Source organism: Marmota monax, unplaced genomic scaffold (assembly GCF_021218885.2).
Source record: "Marmota monax isolate L192 unplaced genomic scaffold, Marmota_monax_Labrador192_F-V1.1 WCK01_AAM20220418_F8-fsc00010, whole genome shotgun sequence".
NCBI lineage: Eukaryota > Metazoa > Chordata > Mammalia > Rodentia > Sciuridae > Marmota > Marmota monax.
In genome coordinates, this window is record NW_026692321.1 from 28,173,330 (window position 1) to 28,181,619 (window position 8,290).

At 38.2% G+C, this 8,290-nt stretch overlaps 1 pseudogene; it reads right to left on the reverse strand.

The window, feature by feature from the left end:
* Positions 1-311: 311 nt before the first annotated feature.
* LOC124090864 (L-lactate dehydrogenase A chain-like) lies at positions 312-1,585 on the reverse strand (annotated as a pseudogene).
* Between the last annotated feature and the right edge of the window lie 6,705 nt (positions 1,586-8,290).

Sequence of the window (8,290 nt, forward strand, 5' to 3'; positions counted from 1 at the left end):
ATAAGACATGCAATATTGGATTTAACATTGGTTCCCAAGATGTGACTGAATGAAAAAAACAAAACAAAAACAACAAAACAGTTGGACTAGGGCATGTTTGATGAGGTTATATATCACACATCTGGTTTGAAGGGCAACTGGAGCTGTGCAATATTGGGAATGGTATCCCAGAGATGGTAGAACTATTTTACACTAACAATTTTAGGATTACATAAGTTAAGTACCATCCAGCATCAGGATATCAATAGGGTTTTATAAGCCATTCCTATTTCTAATTTTAGGAAATTGATGTTTTCCCCAGGCCATCTGCTTTAATCACAGATCAGATAAAAAGGACATATGCACAACCTCTAACTAAAATCCTGTTGTATCTTGGAAAGTAAAGTGATATGACATTAGAAATCTTTAAATTTTCAGCTCCAAAGTGTATCTGCATGATTCTTCAAACCCGCCTCTTCCTCAGATTCACTTTCACAACATCTGAGATTCCATTTTGTCCCAAGACACAAGGCACACTTAGAAAAACACCATACTTTGTTCCATAGAGACCCTTAATCCTGGTGAAAATTGGGTGCACCTGCCTAAGATTCTTCATTATACTTTTTGCAAAATCTGCCACAGACAGTCCAATGACCCAGGATGTATAGCCTTTTAGTCTGATCACCTCATAAGCAGTGTCAACCATCTGCTTGTGAACCTCTTTCCAAGGTTCTTTATCTGCATCAGTGCCTAAATCTGGGTGCATATTCTTCAAGAAGACACCAGCAACACTCACTAAACTGTACAGGTACACTAGAGTCTCCATGCTCCCTGAGGACCCACCCATGACAGTTTAATTTTTGAACTCCCAGCCTTTCCTCCACCAGGTAATGGAACTGGGCCGAATCCAGACTGCTACCACTTCTAATAACACGGTTTTTGGAAAAACCACTTATCTTCCAAGCCACATAGGTCAAGATATCTACTGGATTGGAAACAACAAACTTGCAGTGTGGGCTGTATTTTACAACATTGGCAATGATGACCTTTAAGATGTTCACATTACACTGGACCAAAGTAAGACCACTTTCTCCCTTTTCCTGTCGTGCCCTAGCTGTGATAATAACGAACTTGGAGTTTGAAGTCACAGTATAGTCCTTGCCAGAGACAACTTTGGTGTTCTAAGGAAAAGGCTGCAATGCTGGAGATCCATTATCTCTCCCTTCAGTTTATCCTCCATGACATCAACAAGAGCAAGGGCATCTGTCAAGTCCTTCATTAAGATACTGATGGGGCTGGGGATGTGGCTCAAGCGGTAACACGCTCACCTGGCGTGCTCGGGGTGCTGGGTCCGATCCTCAGCACCACATAAAAATAAAATAAAGATGTTGTGTCCACCAAAAACTGAAAAATAAATATTAAAAAATTCTCTCTCTCTCTTAAAAAAAAAGATACTGATGGCACAGGCTATACTAACAGCACCAACCCCAACAACTGTAATCTTATTCTGGGGGACCTGCTCTTCCTTGAGAAGATTCACAATCAGCTGATCCTTGAGACTTGCCATTTTGAACTTGGAACCAAAAGGAATCGGGAATGCACGTTGAGAAGGCATCACAGGCACACAGCAATGGAATCTGCACTCAGCAGCAGAGTCTCCAGCCTAGCATCTGTTTATGTTAAGTTCTCGGCTTGCCATTTCTCTATCACAGGTGGTGTAAGTTTGACTTCCCCACCTCTACATATGTCACAGGTTTGGAATTTTTTCTTTATTTTTTCATGAGCTGGCTCCCCTTCCCAGAACCTCTGTAGAAAACAAGCTGTTTTACTGCTGCCCTGGGCTGTTGAGAAGCTGCCCTTCTGAAGTTCTTGTTTTGTAGGAGACTTAGTTCTAGCTTCTACCCTCTCATGGGATCAAAAACATGTCTTATGTTTCTGGGTGGATATCCAGCTCTGGCCAGGATACCCCCTGGGTTGCTGAGCCTCAGTTTGCATGCTTACCAATCTAGCTTTGAGTAGCCATTCATTTTTGTAATTCCCTTTGGAGACCAGTGATCTTCTAACAGTTTTGCTTATATTTTAGAACGTCTAATTTTCTAAAAGTAGTAGGGGTTGTATTGTCAGATCAGGCAAATTTGCTGTAACCTATGTAAAAATTTTTAAGTTCAAATTATTTCTTAACTTGTTCAAGTTATTTCTAACTTGAGGAGTAATAGCTTGTACTGCAAACTATTACTCCTCAAGTGAGTTATTCTTGTGCATATTCTTATTTTTAAACACTAAGTTTTCTTAATAACATGCTAAACATTGTTTTAAATAAAATTCACTTAAAGAGGGAAAAATCTAAGTATGAATTGCAGTTCTATTCTAAGGTTGTCCTAGAGCCTTGGAAGAAAAGAGTAGGTCCTGGCTTCAGGGAGATGATATAATTCCATTTGCTGCTCATTTATTGTATAATCTAGATTTGCATCTGTGTGAATTGGATGCTGTTCAATCAGATGCTGTCGGGCAATATAAAGTCAAGAATCTCAAAGCAATGTGTGCAGGTTTCTATGTCTAAAATGGTGGGTTTTGGTATTTTGATAGACTGACAGACTTTGCGCTCATCTGCATTTTCACTGAGTTCTTAACATAGAAATGGGCTGCTTTCCCTATGTGGAGAAGAATAAGAGTATTTTTTGCTAAAGAACAATTTTTCCTCCCACCCTAAGCCTGATTCTCTTTGACAGGATGAAGTTTTTGTAGAAAATAGAGTGTTTATCTATAAGAGTCCTGGGATAGTAACTGTTACATTCAAGTCAACATAAATCCCCTCTCCTTTTAAAATGTTTATTATTCATAGATTTTCATTTTGCATTGATGCAGAAACTAATTTTTAAAAGCAGAAGGAGAGTTTTACTAAACTCAGATATTTTTGCTTCAGCACATTTTATTGTTTTGTTGTGAAAGAATTTGTCAGTTTGGGAAAAATTAGTAACTCAAAATTATGACTGGATATTTGAAGATGTTACCTGAATTTAGGAACCTCCTAACAAGTAGAATTAATGCATGCTAGTGTATTTAAAATATAGAGTTTGTTAAAATAATTGATGAAAGAAATAATAAACAGGATTCTAACTAATAAGTATCTAATTGTTCTTCTGAGCTTTCGACATTGAGTCACTAAAAAAAGAGGTGTGGTCATGGGGTTTACCTTCTGTTAAAACATCTTTGATTGAACCAAGGACTTTGGAGGAGAAGAGGGTAAAGTTGGAGAGAAGGTAAGTCAATCATTGCTGTGACTAAGCTGTGCTCCCATTTCCTGTTTGGTCTTCATGAGGCCAACCCTAAAGTATCATCAGACAATTTAAAAATAAACTTTTGAGGTATGTGGACAATGATCATTCAGACGATGGACAATTTAATAATTGGTCATACTGAGAAGTGCTTGACATTCCTGTTTATTTCAACTCTTTAGAATAGCTACATTGAATTCATAGTGCACAACTAGTCAGGTACTTTTTGATGTTCTTCTTGCCAGTTGATATAGGTAATCTCTTCTTATGAGCTAGCATTATGTAGAAACTATTTTGAAACACCCTTTCAAAGGCATCTAATACAGTAATTATGGATAGAACTAGACTTGGTTCAAACCTCATCTCTGTCCCATTGAATGGTTCCTTGACAAAGTTGCTTTGGTGTCTCATTTTGTGAGATGAAGATGGTCATAGTACCTTATAGGTGCCTGGGAGTCTGAACCGTGAAGAGAACATGCACCTTCTGTGTGGTGAACATTGCTGTTAACCATTGTAAGTGAATATGCATATGTTCTGCATGGAAACACACCCAAAGTCCCTAAACTATAATTATTACCAACATATTAATGATAGAGGTGGTGTCAACCATCTTTATGGAAAATTCAATTAGTCTTTCTTTCTTTTTTTTTAAAGCAAGCAATCTAAGTCTGTGATTCTTTGGAATTTTCTTCTCAGATATTTCAGCTTCATTAGGAGTGAACCCTAGAGAACAAAATTCAAATTGTAGGTCTTACTGTGCTTTGTTGATTACTCATCTTCTTAATCCAAAATTTAATGAAAAAAAGATCTGATTTTCATGTCTGGGCGAGGGAAACTTAAATATGATTTTTTCCACACTGTCTTGTCTATTCCTTTAATTGTCTTTGCAATGTCATTTACTGTCTTCCCCCAACTCCACTTTTGCTATTCAGAGCTAAGGCTGTTCCACTTGGAACTATCTACCCTGGCTTTTGAAATGCTAGCTTTCCAGCTGGGACTGGAGTGTGTGTAAATCAGAAAGTTGTGCTGGTGAATTTCTGGTTTGCATTAGACCATCATGGCTTCTTGTTCTGAAGGCTCTGAAAGGGCTCAGTCCCAAGGTGCCATGCAGCCTCTCCAGGACGAGCTATTTCTTTAAAACAGCTGTTTGCTTGACATTTTTTAGTCTAGAAAACCCCTGGGTAAATCTTTAGATACAGTTTGTCACCATTATGTATCAAAGGAGGATAATCTGAATCCCTTGAAAGCATGCATAAAATATATAATTGCCCTTGAAAATGAGCACAAATAATTTACTGGTAAATATTTGTTTTACTAGACCACATCCCATTTCCCCAGGCTGCAATCTGTACTGCACAGATGCTGGAAACAACCCTACTTTTTTGTTTGTTTGTTTGTTTGTTGTTGTTCAGTGTGGTCCAAAGTCAGTGGTTATTTCTAAAGCTTTTTTTTTTTTTTTTCCCTGAGTCAAAAAGTAATGAGAGACAAAATCAAGGATCTTTTATTGATTCCACTGTCGACTTCCTTGACAGCAATTTCCATAACTCCCTGGGCTGGTGTGCAGTTGCTCATTAGAGCTCATTTAAACACTTGGCAATCAAGACCCTCCATCTCCGAGTGTTTTATACTTACCTCCCTGATCCTCCTGGCAATGCTATTTTTCTGTAGCCAGGTGTGTAGGGTCCAGCCCTGGTGTCTCTTCTGACCTGGTCTAAAACTCCCTTAGGTTTGACCAGTCATTCTCCCCGGCCTCCCCCACTCCTACCCCAAGCCATCAAATCTAGTTCCACTGACTTAGACCTTTTTGCATTTAGAAATCAATCTTGTACACAATGAAGAATGGTCTCCTATAGCCTTAGGTTTCTGGCAATCTCAGTGTGACTACTAATTGTCCTCCCTCCCCAACCCAGTTGAGTTATAAAGACAAAGATAGCTTTTTATTTCTTTGGCAGTGCATGTTGAAAAAGTACTCCACCATCCATGTCTGTACATGTGCTTTGTTCATTGCCTTGTTTATGTCTGGTTTGTCTCTGTTTTCTAATGACTGTTAGAGTTCATACTAAGCATTTCATTATTAAAGGCCAAGGCCAAAATAAAGTCATCATATGTATTCTTTTAAATATACCCAACACTGGGAAAAAATCTATCTATCTATCTATCTATCTATCTATCTATCTATCTATCTATCATCTATCCATCTATCTATTGATATATCTTGCTTCCTATTATTTGAAACCAGAGAGGGCAACCTTGGAAATCCAGAAAGCCTGTCTTGAGAAAGTCAAGGATGAGCTGGGTGGAGTAGGTAGAAGACATCAGAAGGAAAAAAGATTTTTCCAATGACATGATACAATCATATTTGCTTGTTCATTTATTTTTCATAGTATCTTGTCCTCATCAAACTAAATTGTCAGAAGAAAGAGACAGTCAGTGGTATTTTGTTTAGGAAGGAACCTTATGGAGTTTTTTTGATTTACTCTTACCGATATATTCTTTCAGTTTTCCTGGGATCAGAGTTTTGAAAGGGTTAATGAATTAAGTTTGACTGCAGTATGCCTGCTCATTCTGTTATAGTATAGTAATTTATGAATACCCTAATTATTCATAGCTGTTTAAGATGGAGAATATTCCAAGCATGCTTAGCAAATCCATTATCCGTGAAACTGTATGTATTTAGATGATTCTCGGGGTAATAGCATTCTTCATTCCACATTAAGATCTTTTCTTGAGAGCTTCAATCTGTCATTGAGTCTCTGGTCTCTGACCCCAGTGATGTCTGTTTACTATTGGAAGGAGGTTTCTTGTAACTAAAGTGACCCTCCTTAACTTTATTATCTTTGGAATTATGAAAAAAAGGAAAAAGAAAACTAGAACATATTTAATTGCAGGCTGAGAACAGTTCATGGGACTCTTTGTTTGAAACTTCCAGAAAGATCTTTTATATGATGCTCCTTGTAAGAAGTTGAGTTAAACTTAGAAGGCCAGTAAGAGCTACCACTGATTTTCTGTGGCTATTTTAACTTTTGAAAGTCTGTAAATAGGCTATGATCATAAAACCTTAATATATTTAAAAAAATATTCTGAGTGCCTATATGTGCAGAATAAGTGATGAGAAGACCAGTTTAACCTCATGGGACTTACTTTCAGTGGGCGAAGACATTGTAGTGAAACAGTTTTATGCTCCTACTCGCAGTATGAGTCCCTGACTCTGAGAAGGGCTGAGAAGCAAAGTTCAGAGTGCTCAAAGGGTAAGATGAAGTCAGAGAAGTCACCCCCGGGGGCCTGAGGTTTGAGGTGAAACATAAAGGAAGCATCAAGTCCCATGGAGGTGGGTAGGTGGGGACACAGGAGAAGGTTTGACAGTTCATTTTATGTGTCAACTTGGCTAGCTGTGATGCCTAGTTATTCAAACACCAGTCCAAATTTTCCACACATTCATTTTTTAATTTTTATTTTTGATACTGAACACAAGGGTGCATTATCACTGAGCTACATCCCAACCCATCTTATTATTTATTTGTAACAGAGTCTCGCTAAATTGCCCAGGCTGGCCTTGAAGCTGCTATCCTTCTTCCTCAGTCTCCCATGTAGCTGGGATTATAGGTGTGCACCATCATGCCTGGCCAAAAATATTTTTTTAAAAAAATTATTTGAACACTAAATCAGTAGACTTTGAGTAATTCAGATTACCTTCTCTAATGTGGGTATGCTTCACCTAATCAAGTGACAGTCTAAAGAACAAAGATTGAGGTTCCCTCTCATATCCTGCAAGAGGAAGGAATTTGAATTCTCCTCAAGAACGCAACATAGAAATTATGTCCAAGCTTCCAGTCTTTGGACTCAAGACTGCAAAATCACCTCTCACTGGTTATTAGCCCTCCAGCCTACCCTGTAAATGTTGTGAACTATATATATGTTCTGTTTTTCTGAAGAACTCTAATATAGGAGGTGAGGAAGACTTTAAGAGAAGGAACCATGCAGGAACAAAAGTACAAAGGTCTTAGGGTTGGAGGAATCTGGTGTTTGAGGGAAAAAATGTGGGGCATTGTTGAAGCCTAGAAAACTAGTGGCTGGGAGAATAGCCAGGTCAGATTTTGTGTTGTGAAACCATTTTGGCGAGCTAGGACTTTAAATGTTGCTGAAAATATTAATTCTATGAATTTGTTTAGGACCTTGAAATCCAATTAAAATTCATTTTTTTATTATCAAGTGTTTGCCTATTATGCATTATGCTTTTACACCATGTGAAATCTCCATAAATCACTTACCTATAGAGTCATGCCTTAAGGATGGTGACATGTTCTGAGAAATGTGCGGTTGAGTAATTTTGTCATTGTGCAACATAAGGATACACTTACACAAACACAAGATGCATTCTTTTATATTAAATCCATTTTATAAGTAGAATATGTACATTATAATGATTAAATAGTATGTTGTATACATAAACCAGTAACAATTTTGTATTATCATCAAGTATTATATACTGAACATAACTGTGTGTGCTATACTTTTACCTTCCTGGAGGTTAGTTTACACTCAGCATCACCACAAGCACGTACGTGGGAATGTGTTGCTCTATGGTGTTAGGAAGGCTACAAGGTTGCTATGTGATAGGAATTTTTCAGCTCCATCATAATCTTAAAGAACCGTGCTCATATATCTAGTCTGTTGTGGACAGAAATGTCATTATGCTGCGTGTGACTGTATAAAAACTTTCACCCTTTTCTTCTCATTTCTCACTGCCCTTTCTATACAGTGTGGTACCTCCTAGATGGTTCCTCTTGTTTTGGGGGGTGGCGGGTACCAGGGATTGAACTCAGGGGCATGCAACCACTCAGCTGCATCCCCAGCCCTATTTTGTATTTTATTAGAGACAAGGTCTCATTGAGTTGCTTTGGGCCTCATTAAATTGCTGAGACTGGCTTTGAACTTGAGATCCTCCTGTCTCAGCCTCCAGGCCTGCTGGGATTACAGGTATATGCCAATGTGCCCGGCCTAGAAGTTTTCTCTTTTGACCTTCAATTTACTCATGC